This window comes from Procambarus clarkii, chromosome 62, assembly GCF_040958095.1.
Source record: "Procambarus clarkii isolate CNS0578487 chromosome 62, FALCON_Pclarkii_2.0, whole genome shotgun sequence".
NCBI classification, from domain to species: Eukaryota; Metazoa; Arthropoda; class Malacostraca; order Decapoda; family Cambaridae; genus Procambarus; species Procambarus clarkii.
In genome coordinates, this window is record NC_091211.1 from 7,959,489 (window position 1) to 7,975,683 (window position 16,195).

Genomic DNA, 16,195 nt, shown 5'->3' on the forward strand with positions numbered 1-16,195 from the left:
TCAACACAACACAACCGTCGACACAGCACCACTGGCAACACAACATCTCCAGCAACACAACATCACCACCATCAACACATTCAACACACCACCACCACCGTCAACACACCACTACTGTCAACACACCATCACTGTCAACACATTACCACCGTCAACAAAACAGCCCCGTCAACACTCCACCACCGTCAACACAACATCAAAGTCAACCCAACACCACCTTCAACACAACACAACCGTCTACACTACACTACCGTCAACATACCATCACCGTCAACATAACACCACCGTCAACACAACACCACCGACAACACAACCCCACCGTCAACACAACTTCCAGCCTCACGACCACCGTCAACACAACAAGACCGTCAACACACCTTCCAGCCCTAACACCACTACCGTCTAAACAACACTACCGTCTCAACAACATCACCCTCAACACAACACTATCGTCAACACAGCACCACCGTCAACACAACACCACCGTCAACACAACACCACCGTCAACACAATACTATCGTCAACACAACACCACTGTCAACACAACACCACCGTCAACACAACACCACCGTCAGCACAATACCAATGTCAACACACCATCACTGAAAACACAACACCATCATGAACACAATACCACCCTCAACACATAACAACCGTCAACACAGCACCACCGTCAACACACCACCACCGTCAATACAACATTACCGTCTACACAACACCATCGTCAATACAACACTACTGTCAACACAATATCACCGTCAACATATCAACACAACACAACTGTCTACATAACACCACTGTCAACACACTACCACTGTCAACTCTACACCACAGTCAATACAACACCATCATGAACACAATACCACCATCCACACAACACCATCGTCAACACAACACCACACTCAACACAACACCACCGTCAACACAACACCACCGTCAACACAACACCACCGTCAACACAACACCACCATCAACACACCACAACCGTCAACAGAACGCTATCGTCAACACAACACCACTGTCAACACAACGCCACCGTCAACACAACACCACCGTCAACACAACACACCTGTCAACATAACACCACCGTCAACACAACTTCACAGTCAACATACCACCATTGTCAACACACCACCACCATCAACACACCACAACCGTCAACAGAATGCTATCGTCAACACAACACCACAGTCAACACAACTCTACCGTCAAAACAACACCACCGTCCACTCAACATCACCATCAACACAACATCACGATCAAACAACACCACCGATCAACACAACACCACAGTCAACACAACACCACTGTCAACACAACACCTCCAGCAAAACAACACCATCATCAACGCAACACCACCGTCAACACACCACCACCTTCAACACACCACTACTGTCAACACACCATCACTGTAAACATATCACCACCGTCAACACAACACCACCGTCAACACTCCACCACCGTCAACATAACACCTCCATCAAAACAACACGACTGTCAACACACCACCACCGTCAATACAACACCACCGTCAAAACCCCCACCACTGTCAACACAACACCACCGTCAAAACAACACCACCGTCAACACAACACCACCGGCAGAACAACACCACCATCAACATACCACCACCGTCAACATAACACCACCGTCAACACGCCACCACTGTCAACACAACACCACCGTCAAAACAACACCACCGTCAACACAACACCACCGTCAACACACCACCACCGTCAATACACCACTACTGTCAACATACCATCACCATCAACTCACCACCACCATCAACATAACACCACCGTCAACACGCCACCACTGTCAACACAACACCACCATCAAAACAACAACACCGTCAACACAACACCACTGTCAACACAACACCACCGTCAACACACCACCACCGTCAATACATCACTACTGTCAACACACCACCACCTTCAACATACCACCACAATTAACACACAACCATCGTCAAAACATCACCATTGTCAACACAACACCACTGTCAACACAACACCTCCAGCAAAACAACACCATCATCAACGCAACACCACCGTCAACACACCACCACCTTCAACACACCACTACTGTCAACACACCATCACTGTAAACATATCACCACCGTCAACACAACACCACCGTCAACACTCCACCACCGTCAACATAACACCTCCATCAAAACAACACGACTGTCAACACACCACCACCGTCAATACAACACCACCGTCAAAACCCCCACCACTGTCAACACAACACCACCGTCAAAACAACACCACCGTCAACACAACACCACCGGCAGAACAACACCACCATCAACATACCACCACCGTCAACATAACACCACCGTCAACACGCCACCACTGTCAACACAACACCACCGTCAAAACAACACCACCGTCAACACAACACCACCGTCAACACACCACCACCGTCAATACACCACTACTGTCAACACACCATCACCATCAACTCACCACCACCATCAACATAACACCACCGTCAACACGCCACCACTGTCAACACAACACCACCATCAAAACAACAACACCGTCAACACAACACCACTGTCAACACAACACCACCGTCAACACACCACCACCGTCAATACATCACTACTGTCAACACACCACCACCTTCAACATACCACCACAATTAACACACAACCATCGTCAAATATCACCATTGTCAACACAACACAACCGTCAACACAACACCGCCGTCAACGAAAAACCACTGTCAACACAATACCACAATCAACACACCACCACAGTCATCACAACACGACAATCAAAACAACACCACCGTCAACACAACACCACCGTCAACACAGCACCACTGTCAGCACAACACAACCGTTAACACACCACCACGATCAACACACCATCACCGTCAACACAACTCCACGGTCAATACACCTCCACCGTCAACACACCACCACCGTTAAAACAACACCACTGTCAACACAATACAACTGTCAACACAACACCACCGTCAACACAATACAGCTGTCAACACAACACCACCGTCAACACAATACAACTGTCAACACAACACCACCGTCAACACAATACAGCTGTCAACACACCACCATCAACACAACACCACAGTCAACAATCCACCTCTGTCAGCACACTACTACCGTCAAAACAACTTCCTTGGCAACACAACACCACTGTAAATACACCCCCACCGTCAACACAACACCTCAGTCAACACAACACCACCGGCAACACAACATCTCCAGCAACACACCATCACCAAAATCAACACAACACCACAGTCAACACACCACCACCACCGTCAACACACCACTACTGTCAACACACTATCACTGTCAACACATTACCACCGTCAACACTTCACCACCGTCAACACAACATCACCATCAACCCAACACCACCTTCAACACAACACAACCGTCTACACTACACTACCGTCAACATACCATCACTGTCAACATAACACCACCGTCAACCCACCACCACCGTCAACAGAACACAACCGTCAACGAAACACCACTGTCAACACAACACCACAGTCTCAACAACACCACCCTCAACACAACATCACTGTCAACACAACACTATCGTCAACACAACACCACCGTCAACTCAACACCACCGTCAACAGAACACTATCGTCAACTCAACACCACGGTCAACACAACACCACCGTCAACACAACATTACCGTCAGCACAACACCACTGTCAACACACCATCACCGTCAACACAACACCATCATCAACACAACACCATCATCAACACACCACCATTGTAATCGCACCACCACTGTCTATACAACACCACCCTCAACACACCCCCACCGTCGACACAACCCTATCGTCTACACAACACCATCGTCAATACAACACTACTGTCAACACAAAATCACCGTCAACACATCACCACTGTCAACACAACACAACTGTCTACACAACACCACCGTCAGGACACTACCACTGTCAACACAACACCACTGTCAACACAACACCATCATCAACACAACACCACCGTCAACACAACACCATCGTCAACACAACACCACCATCAACATACCACCACTGTCAACACACCACCACCGTCTAAACAACAACACCATCTAAACAACACAACCATGAACACAACACCGCCGTCAACACAACATCATTGTCAACACAACACCACCTTCAACACAACACAACCGTCTACACTACACTACCGTCAACATACCCTCACCGTCATCATAACACCACTGTCAACACAAAACCACCGTCAACAAAACCCCACCGTCAACACAACACCACCGTCAATAAAACCTTACCGTCAACACACATTCCAGCCCTCACCACCACCCTCAACACATCACCACCGTCAACAGAACACCACCGTCAACAGAACACCACCGTCAACGAAACACCACTGTCAACACAATACCACCGTTAACACACAAGTACAGTCAACACAACACCACTGTCAACATAACACCACCGTCAACGCAACACCACCGTCAACACAACACCACTGTTAATACAACACCACCGTCAACACACCACCACCATCAACACACCATCACTGTCAACACAATACCACCGTCAATACACCTCCACCGTCAACACAACACCACCATCAACACACCACCACTGTCAACACACCACCACCGTCTAAACAAGACCACAGTCTCAACAACACCACCCTCAACACAACATCACCGTCAACACGCCACCACCGTCAACACAACACTATCGTCAACACAATACCACCGTCTATGCAACACCACTGTCAACACAACACCACCACAAGAGGCTCAGGGAAAATCAGAATTCAAACCAGCACAGGGTATGCAACCTCCTGGAAACAGGGGACGAAGCTGATGGAAGGCTCCTTCCTGGGAGAGACTCTTTTGCAGAAATGCTGCAGAACAGCCCAAGTGCCAAGGCCGCTCTAGAGGCGGCAGCTATGAAAACAGTTACCTCACAGGAAGCTGCAAAATGCACTGAACAAATGCTGGAAAGGAAACGAACAATTATAGTTTTAGGAGTATAGGAACCAGAGGGATCCAATCGGGAGGAGTGGAGAAGGAGGGCCCGAGTAACCATGACAGAGATCTTGGAGGGACTGGATATAGAGGAGGAAGATGGAAACATAGAGAAGGTTTTCAGGCTGGGCATCTACAAGAGGGAAAGGAAACGATTGGTAAAGGTAGTGCTCACGAACGAGGCAACAAGGGAGAAAATCATATCCAGGAAGAGCAGACTTGTGAGGTTAGGGGGATACGAGGACGTCTTTCTGCAAAGGGACATTACAAGGGAGGAGAGAAGGAAGGCTGCAGAAACAAGGAGGAGACGCAGAGAAAGGGGTGGGAATATGGGAGGATTTCTCAGGATGCTGCTTCTCAGGATGCTGCTTCCCGCTTGGCTGCCTTATCCTGCCTTGGCGAGACCCCCGTTCGGGTCTCGAAGAACGCTCAGTTGAATGCCAGTGTTGGCACTATTTTGCTCCCGCCCCATGTTGCGACCGGTGTTCGGGACCTGCGCGACTGCCACGACGATATTCGACATATCCTCGCTGCCCAGGGCCATTCTATTCTCCAGGTGGACACGTTTACTCGTCCCCCTCGTGGTAGTCGCCGTCAACCCCTCCGGGTTGTGAAGATTACCTTTGATGGTAGGACCCTTCCACCCTCTGTCATTCTTGCTGGTGCCAGGTGCTCTGTCCAGGAGTACATTCCTTCTCCTCGGCTCTGCAACAAGTGCTGGAGGTTTGGGCATGGTGCCCTCCGCTGCTCCGGGACTGTCTCTCTCTGTCCTTTGTGTGGTGGCGAAGGTCACTCTAAGTCGGAGTGCACTTCTCCCCAGGCTCGTTGCCTCAACTGCGGTGAGGCCCATCCTATCTTCTCCCGTGCGTGTGTCCATTACAAGCTTGAGGCAGCCGTCCTCAACTTGAAGCACCGGGAGCGTTTATCTTTTCCTGAGGCGAGGCGCCAGGTTCGCCGGCTCCCGCCTTATGCTAATATCTCTTATGCTCGTGTGTTGCGCTCTTCCTCTCCTCGTCCTTCCCGCCTTCCTCAGACTCACAACCGTTTCCGGGCCTTGGACCCTGATGCGCCCACTGCCCCCTTCTCTGTTCCTTTGGGTTCTCTCCCGAAGGATCCTCCTCCTGGTCCTCTGTCTGGGGTTCCCCTTCCTTCTACCCGGTCTGTCGTGTCTTCTGTGTCTTCTTCCTGGTCCTCTGTCTGGGGTTCCCCTTCCTTCTACCCGGTCTGTCGTGTCTTCTGTGTCTTCTTCCTCGTCCCCCTCCGATCCTCCTTCCCATCCTCTTCCTCCATCTATCGGCTCTCCCCACCGCCTGTCGGTGCGGGCGGATGTGCATCGCTCTCCTAACGGCCGTCGTGTGTGCTCTCGTTCGGCTTCTCCTGTTGAGACACTGGAATCCGTTGCCCGGTACGTAGTTGCTGGGACACCGGTCTCTTTAAGTCAGAAGCGTAAGCCTGGCTCCTCTCCTTCCTCTTCCCCGGCGGGTAAGAAGGCTTCGCTTTCTTCCTCAGCTCCTCCTTCTGGCTCTGTTGCTCCTTCCCCTCCCGTTTCAGTGCCTTCGCCCCCTGTTCCTGCTATGGAGGTTTCTTTGGCCCCTGCTTCCCTTTCGGTTGCTGCTCTTGCTGGGGTGCGCTCCCCTCTTTCTACTCCCCCTCTTCCTGCTGCTGTCCTTGACTGCTCCTCTCCGTTGTCTCCTCCTCTTCCTCCTCCTCCTCCTCCTCCGGACCCTGCCCGCCCACCTCTGATCTGTTCTCCCGTTTCCTTCCCTCCGTCTTTGCTCAGTTTACCCATGCCCCCTAACCCTGACTTTGCTGACCCTGATCCCGACCCTGATATTCTTTAACGTGCTCTGTTGCTCTTTCGCCTTTGTTTCTTCCTTGTTCTCTGTTTTTGTCCTTTCTCTTCTCGTCGTTGTCCATTCTTCAATGGAACGTTCGAGGTTATTACGCCAATTTCCTCGAACTCCAACTTCTGATTTCGCGGTTTTCGCCCCTTTGTGTCTGTCTCCAGGAGCCAATGCTTGGTGCTCGTCCTGGTCGTTTTCGCGGCTATTCCTTTCTCCCCCCCCCCAGCCATTGCTGGGGCTTCTAATTCTTCTGCTCTCTTGATTCGGGCTGATGTTCCCTTTGTTCCTTTACTTTTTCCTTCGCCTCTCCATTGTTCTGCTGCTCGTATCTTTGTGGGGAAATGGTACACAGTTTGTTCCATTTATCTCCCCCCGAGTGTCCCGCTCTCTCTTCCTGATTTGAAACACCTCCTAGACTCCTTGCCGGAGCCTGTGCTCCTGCTGGGTGACTTCAATTGTCGTCATTCTCTTTGGGGTGACGTTCTGACGAATACCCGGGGTCGCCTCCTTGAGCCGTTTCTCCTCTCTTTTTCCCTGTCTCTTCTGAATTCTGGTGAGCCCACTCATTTGGACTCTCGGACTCGCACCCTTTCTTGTCTTGATCTTTCTCTCTGCTCTTCTTCTCTTTACTTAGATTTCACGTTGCAGGTTCTTGATGACCTCCATGGAAGTGATCATTTCCCCATCCTTGTTTCCTTTTTCTCTTTTCGCCCTTCCATCTCTTCCCCTAGGTGGCAGTTTGCTAAGGCAGACTGGACCCTATTTACCCTCAGTGCTGCTCTCTCTGACCTCTCCCTTCTGCCTCTCTCGCACGCTCTCCTCCTTTTTCATGATTTCATGACACTGTCTTCAACGCTGCCCTCCGCTCTATTCCTCGCTCTTCCTCTCGGGGTCCACGGAAGTGCGTTCCCTGGTGGAATGCGGACTGTGCTTGGGCTGTCCGCTGTAAGCGTGCAGCCTGGAAGAGGCACCGCCGTAGGCAGACGACCGATTCTTTTCTTTTCTTTCGGAAAGCGAGTGCGGTGGCCCGTAGGGCCATCCGTACGGCTAAACGTGAATGTTGGGCATCTTATGTCTCAACAATTACGTCCGAAACCCCTCTGGCCCAGATCTGGAAGCGTATCCGCAAGATAACGGGTAAGTTCGTTCCCGATGTTTCACCGGTCCTTCACCTCCATGATACTCTTGTGGCGGACCCGTTGCAGGTCGCTTCCGAACTGGGTTCCCACTTTTCTTCTGTTAGCTCTGGTCTTCATCTTCCCCAATCTTTCCTTCTTCGTAAACCTGTCCTTGAGTCTCGTCCTTTAGATTTCTGCACTCATCTTCAGCTTCCCTATAATGATCTTTTCTCTTTCTCTGAACTTCGTTCTGCCCTGGCCCTCTGCGGTTCTACGGCGGCGGGCTCCGATAGTATTCATTATGAGATGCTTCTCCATCTCCCTCCGAGCACGTCTCAGTATTTACTGAGTCTGTATAATCGGATCTGGGAGTCGTCGTCAGTCCCTGAGGACTGGCTCGATGCCGTTGTCCTCCCTGTTCGCAAACCGGGGTCCCCTAAGGACTTTCGCCCTATTGCTCTCACAAGTTGTGTCTGCAAACTCTTTGAACGTATGGTTAACGTTCATCTGATGTGGTTCCTGGAACACCATCACCTCCCCTCCCCTTCTCAATTTGGTTTCCGCAAGTGCCGCAGCACGACAGATGTCCTGGTGAACTTGGAGGTCTTTATTCGTACTGCTTTTGCTGCGAAGACCTCCGTTGTTGCCGTCCTTTTTGACCTAGAAAAGGCTTACGACACCACTTGGCGTTATCATATCCTATCTCAACTTCATTCTTTTGGCCTTCGTGGTCATCTCCCTCTCTTTCTCCGCAGCTTCCTCTCTCGTCGTTCCTTTCGGGTGCGCCTTGGTACCGCTCTCTCTCCCTCTTTTCAGCAATACGAAGGTGTGCCCCAGGGTAGTGTTCTGAGCACTACTCTTTTTCTGGTTGCCCTCAATGGTCTTCTTTCCTCTCTTCCTTCTGGTGTCTTCTCCTTCAACGCCGGCTTCAACTTGCAATTGATGCCGTGTCGTCTTGGGCTTCGTCTTGGTCGTCTTGGTCATGGCTTCAAGTTCTCTACTTCTAAGACTTGTGCCATGACTTTTACGCGGAAACGGGTTGTTCTTCGTCCCTCTTTGTCACTTTATGGTCATCCCCTTGAATACAAAGATTCCGCGAAGCTTTTGGGGTTATTCCTTGACACTCGTTTGTCTTGGTCTCCCCATATCTCTTACCTCCGTGTTGAGTGCTCTAAGGCCCTTACCCTCCTTCGGGTCTTGTCCCATACTTCTTGGGGGGCAGATAGGCGCACTCTCCTTGCTTTACATTCCTCTCTCGTCCTGTCTAAGCTCGATTATGGTTGCCCTGCTTACTCGTCTGCTTCTCCTTCTACTCTTCGCCGTCTTGATGCTTTGCACCATACTGGGTTGCGCCTCAGTTCTGGTGCCTTTCGTTCGACTCCCATCCTTAGCTTGTATGTTGACACTGGCTTCCTGTCTCTCCAGGACCGCCGTGATCGCTACTGTCTTCGCTATCTTGCGCGGTCCTTGCAACATCCTTCCTCTCGCCTCTGTCGTGCTTTAACTTTTACCCCTCCTGCGGTTCCTGTTCCTCTTCACCACCTCCCTCTTTCTGTCCGGTTATCTCGCCTACAGGATTCTCTCTCCGTTCGTATTTCTGATGTTTCTCCTCGTGTTGTTCCTTCTTTGCCCCCGTGGAGGGTCCCTCTTCCGCGGTTTTGTACTTCCTTGACCCGTATCACTAAAGCTTTTACCCCTCCTACGGTTCTAAAACACCTTTTCCTCGAGCACTTTTCTTCTCACTCCCGCTCCGTTTCTGTCTTCACCGATGGGTCTAAGTCAGCGGACGGTGTTGGCTACTCTGTTGTTTTTCCTGATCGCACCTATATGTGTCGCTTGCCTCCGGAGACTAGCATCTTTACAGCGGAACTTTATGCTATTCTCTATGCTCTTCGTCTCCTGCTTTCTCGTTGTCAGTCTTCCTTTGTGGTTGTTGTTGACTCTCGTAGTGCCCTCATGGCTCTCGGGTCCTTTAATCCGGTTCATCCAGTAGTTGTCGAGATCCAGCATTGGCTGTTTCTCGTTCACAGTAAATTTAAGTCGGTTGAGTTTTGTTGGGTTCCCAGCCATATTGGTGTGTCTTTAAATGAGCGTGCGGATGCTGCCGCTAAGGAAGCTGTCCGCTCTTGTCCCATCTCTTGTAAAGGCATTCCGTATTCCGACTTTTATCCGGTTATCCATTCCTCAGTCCTTACCCGTTCGCAGGCTTCTTGGTTGTCTGTTACTGGTAACAAGCTACGTACTCTTAAATGTTGTGTTTCCTCGTGGCCGTCCTCCTTCCACCGAAACCGGCGGTGAGAAACAGCTCTGGCGAGGTTGCGTATTGGCCATACTCGCTTAACCCATAGTCACTTGATGGAGCGCCGCCCTGCTCCTTATTGTCCTAGTTGCATTGTCCCTCTTACGGTCGTGCATGTCCTTCTTGAATGTCCTGACTTCCAGGACGAGTGTGTGTCTTGCTTTCCGACCGCCCCTCGCGGTCACCTGTCCCTCGATAGAATTCTTGGTGACTCGGATACTTTTGATATCGTTCGCCTTATGCGTTTTTGTTCTCGTATTGGCATCCTTGGTGATATTTAGCGCCCTCTGATTATTTTGCGTATTTGATGGTGCTACATAGCCTTCCCGGTTTGGTGCCTTCTTTTGATAATTACTTACTTACTTACTTACAAGACGACAGTATTGGCCGTCTGATGAGAAGTGATGATAGCGCCACTAACACCTTAGCTGACTTCTGCTATGGTGTTAGTGGTGCAACCTGTCCTCTTAAAAAGAACGTCGCTTTTGGCCGTTTGCCCGTATGGCCGAATATGGACGTAATATGAAAATGGAAAAAAAATTAATATAAATTTGGGATTTTTTTTTCAACAACAGTAAGTTAAGGGTCCTCTGATAGGTTAGGTGGGCAGGAAATTCTTATAAAGTTTCAAAACGTTATGAAAAACGTGAATGGAAAGAATCCTTTTCTAAGCTTGCAGAGTAAGCCGGACGACTCAAACAGAAAACGGAACAGTACGTCACTTTTGTGAGTTGATTTAATTTCAAATTACGTCCAAATTTGGCCATAGTGCGCATACGAGCCAAAAGTGACGTTATTTTTAAGAGGACGGGTTGAGTGGTGACCCCTGGACGTATTATTTGTGACCTCAGTCAGCGTGTTGCTGACGACCTGTGCCAGTGTGTTTCTGGGGAGCAGATATGGGGTGTTTGGACATCGTGATGATACGGTGTGTGGACTGGCCCATGTAGAGGAAGGTAAACTCCTCAGTAATTACCAATGAACGTGGACGTCTAATACTTGAAGATAGTGAACTCACCGGGTTTTGAAGAACACTACAGAAATATTGAGTGTCCTGGGTGAAAGCGACACTGTGTACATAAGTATAGTCATACTTCAATAGATAATATATTGGTGAAGGTGTAATTGTGTATTGTTTACCCCCCCATTTTATTCCAAGAACAAATAATTCCTACCGCCAATTCTTGATAACCTACCAGTGACTTGGGGTAGAATCATTAAAGAAAAGGAGCTAAGGCACATTACGCAGAAAGAACTCTGTAACTGGTTCAAGCAGGCCGTAACAAGCAAGCACTACCAGTTTACCAGCAGTACACAGCCTCCCTGTCTTCCCCACAAGCAGGCACTACCAGTCTACCAGCAGCACACACAACCTCCTCGTCTCTTCCACAAGCAGGCACTACCAGTCTACCAGCAACACACAGCCTCCCTGTCTTCCCCACAAGCAGGAACTACCAGTATACCAACAACTCACAGCCTCCCTGTCGCCTCCACAAGCAGGCACTACCAGTCTACCAGCAACTCACAGCCTCCTCGTCTCTTCCACAAGCAGGCACTACCAGTCTACCAGCAACACACAGCCCCTCGTCTCCCCACAAGCAGGCACTACCAGTCTTCCAGAAACACAAGGCTCCCGGGCAAGGACACACCAACAATCCCCGAAGAAAGCATTGGTTTATATTAACATTAACTTTCTGTCATGGGATGGGAGAGGAATATCTCACTTTGACCGTTACCCACTTGATGAACATTTGAGCAAACTGTACTTATCGCAAAGTAAATGATGATGATCGAATTATTTTAACAGGTAACATCCGGAGATATAAGAGTGTCGGTGTTGGTGACAATCATTACCTGGCAATCCTGTCATAGCCATATTCATCATACCTCACACATAAGTTGCAGCTCCAGAGAAAAGTGAAGCCTCCCTGGAACACATCTAAACTAGAAGGAAGTCACTGTTGCTGATCTCGATATATCTACATATCTGCCCTACGGAAAACTTGCTAATAATAATAATCCGAATATTTATATTGAATTCATTAATAACAAAATGAGAGACAGAAAAATTGTTTCATGTCTGTTTTAGTGAGAACAATTTCAGAGAACATTACTTAATTTCTCAGTTACTTTGGTAAAACACATATAGATACCTAGCAATTACATGGCATACTTTCTGCCAAACAATTATCTTAAAAGATTGTATGTTTAACTTTATCAAATAATTTTGAATCATTATGAAACGGAGAGAGAACAGAACTACAATATGATTTGTACTGAATAGTTGCTGCCATCACAAAGCTACTAAGCCTACTTGAATAAGCAGATTGCAATGAAAATTGACGGTCTGAGGTGTCTAGTATGTTAGCCAGAAAGTCAAGAAGTATTTAATCAAACAATACGTTTAATAGAGTTGTTAGGGCAAAGTTTTTCAACATTTATTATTTACTGTCTATCTTGAGAACTGTTGAAAAAGTTAATAATGGTTTTAGCTGTGTTACATAAGAAGTACTAAAGTAAGTATTTTGTGTCATGCTGATGATCTAGTGCTATTTCGCTGACTAAAGGTGATGTGGGAAATTTTATAAAAATATTGAAAGATTTAGAGCTGGATAAACCTCACGTTTCTATCCTGCCGCATGTGCGCAGCTGCTTTTGATTTATGTTCAGCCATAAATACTAGCCACAGTTATTAGAGTAAAGATTTCGGAAAAATATCAGGGACATAGTTCAACCTCAAAGGCCCACTTTTCATTTTATGGTAGCTATCGGAGACTAGCCAGTTTGCACATAATCTCGTCACGAGGACATTTTTTAATTCCTGGTCGAAAGTTATTTAATTTAATAGTCAATGTGGAGCTTGCATAGATTTGAGAGAAAGGAAATTCTGAGCTTGGTAAGCTGAATTATGAATGGAGAAAATGTTCACGACTTACCATAAAAGTCCTTCCTCACACTCCTTGCCACCTCCTATCATACCTGATATCCACAACCACACGCAAGGAAATAATTTTGATATGAGAGATATATTTTTATCTGAACTAAATCACACATCCTAAACACACAACAGGTTCACAAATTTGTCACTTTGTTCTCCAGATGTTTGCTCCCGACACAGCTCTAATCATTCTATTACATCACTGACAATAAATACACTGTGTATTAGTATAGATTATACGCCATAATTAATAAGATTGTTATATTATGATATTTTCATTTGTAAACAATATACATTAACACAAGCTCACCACCATGTGAAACACCTGCTAACGACACAGACGACGAAGTGAGACATACCACCATGGAAAGCACACCACAATGTGTCTCAGTGAAAAACACTCTTATGCAACACACAACTACAAGATAAAAACAATACCAAATGAGGCACATCATCACATGAAACACATACCACAAAAGCACACACCACTAAGGGACATAAGTTAGTATCTTAAAAGTTGCTTACTGTCAACAAATCTTTTTTGACAAGTTGTATATAAAAAGGGCTGCAACTATTCCAAGTTTCAGTATCACAGCTTAAAGAGAAAGGGAGATTATATATTTTTTTTCCAACGAATGTTTCCACAATTGAAACTCACCTCTGAGAAACATCACTGTATAACAAATACCTCCAAGTGAAACACATTACCATGTGACACACACAACAACACCACCAAATGTGACACATTACCATATGAGACACACCAACACCACCAAAGGAAACAAATTACCATGTGATACATACCAACGAGACACAATGTCATGTGTTGGGGAATTCACTCTAACATATAATAATATTAAATAATTTATGAGGACCATAAAAGTTGTTATGGACTCGGTGAACCAGTGAAATATTGATCTCAAATAATATATTTAAAAATTAATTCAAAAATGAATTTAGAGAAGTGGACTGTAAAACTTCTATTTAAATTAAAGCAATTCCCTTTTACATCTTTTTTGGGGGGAGGGGGGGGGGGAGTAAATTCTGTAATGTTAGTCTACATATAATAGAGAATAATATTAATGGATCATAAATTAATCAAATTAATGATCATGGATTAATAAACTAACTACTGAATGGAAACAATTTGACGCTTAACTGCCAATGTTAAACGAAGATTATGAGACACATTGTCATGTGACAAATTTCAAAACTATCAAATGAGACACATTACCATGTGACACACTCCAACACCACCAAACGAGACATATTACCATGTGACACACTCCAACACCACCAAACGAGACACATTGTCATGTGACACACTCCAACACCAACACAACGAAACGAGACGTATTGCAATGTGACTCAAATCAACACCGCAAAACGAGACACATTATCATGTGACACAAACCAACATCACCAAACGAAACACATTACCATGTGTCTCACATCATCACAACCAAACGAGACACATTGCCATGTGAGTAGGGAGATGTTCCAGTAGCCTGGAACATCTGTGTCAAACAGGTGTTCCAGGTGGGGAGGATGACATCGCCGTTGGCTCGGGGGTACCGCAATCATCACCGGGGGGGGGGGGGGGGGAAGGGGAAACGTAGTTGGCGCGCGGGTCATTTTCGCTCCGCCCGTGAGTTTTTTCTGGAGTTTAAGTGCGTGGAAAAGGTGAAAAGATGTCGGGTAAGTATTTTTTTTTTTTGCAGGGATATTCCTGCGCGGGCCCTAATCCTCTGGCTGGCCCACTAAGTGTTGCTTGTTTCTGTTTTATTTGGGGGGGAGTATGAGTATTTATGACTCGTATGGTCGCTTCAGTAAGATCCCAGCAAACAATTTTAGGTTGCCACAACATATCTGGAAAGTATTTGAAAGTATTGGAAACGTTTGTTTTATCGTATCAGATACGATATTGTGTGTGGACTTAAATAGGTTTCCAAAACTTATAACCAAGACATATGTATCTAACACTAATTTGAGATGTTGTGGCAACTTTACACTCCTAACATGAGTCATTCATAATCCATTCATATACCAATATGAATCTCTTATGAAAGGTTTGAGCCAATAATCTGAACCCTTTTCACATCTTTGTGTTTAAAGTTAAATTTCTTGAAATTAAATTATATTTTATATTACATTATTTTTATTATATTTTATATTATATTATTATTTTCAATTTAATTATTAAAACCAATTTAAGGGTAAAAAAAATCTAATAATTTATATTTCTTTTATTATTTACTAACAATTATAATTATTTACTAACGGAGAGAGGGGAGGCTGTACGGCGGAGAGTGGCGGCTGTGGCGGACAGTGGCGGCGGTGGCGGATAGTGGCGGCGGGCGGACAGTGGCGACGGTGGCGGATGGTGGCGGCGGGCGGACAGTGGCGGCGGTGGCGGATAGTGGCGGCGGGGCGGACAAGGCGGCGGCGGGCGGACAGTGGCGGCGGGCGGACAGTGGCGGCGGTGGCGGATAGTGGCGGCGGGCGGACAGGGAAGCGGCGGGCGGACAGTGGCGGCGGGCGGACAGTGGCGGCGGGAGGACAGTGGCGGCGGTGGCGGATAGTGGCGGCGGGCGGACAGTGGCGGCGGGCGGACAGTGGCGGCGGGCGGACAGTGGCGGCGGGCGGACAGTGGCGGCTGTGGCGGATAGTAGCGGCGGGCGGACCGTGGCGGCTTTGGCGGCGGTGGTGGACAGTGGCAGTGGTGGCGGACAGTGACGGCGGTGGCGGCTGTGTCTGGCGGTGGTGGCGGGCGGTGGCGGGCGGCGGCGGCTGTGATGAGTGGTGGCGGCCTGTGGTGGGTGGTGGTGGTGTTGGGTGGTGGCGGCTGGCGGTGGTGGGTGGTGGCGGCTGTGGTGGGTGGTGGTGGTGGTGGGTGGTGGCGGCTGGCGGTGGTGGGTGGTGGCGGCGGTGGTGGTGGGTGGTGTGGCGGCGGCGGCTGGTGGTGGTGGGTGGTGGCG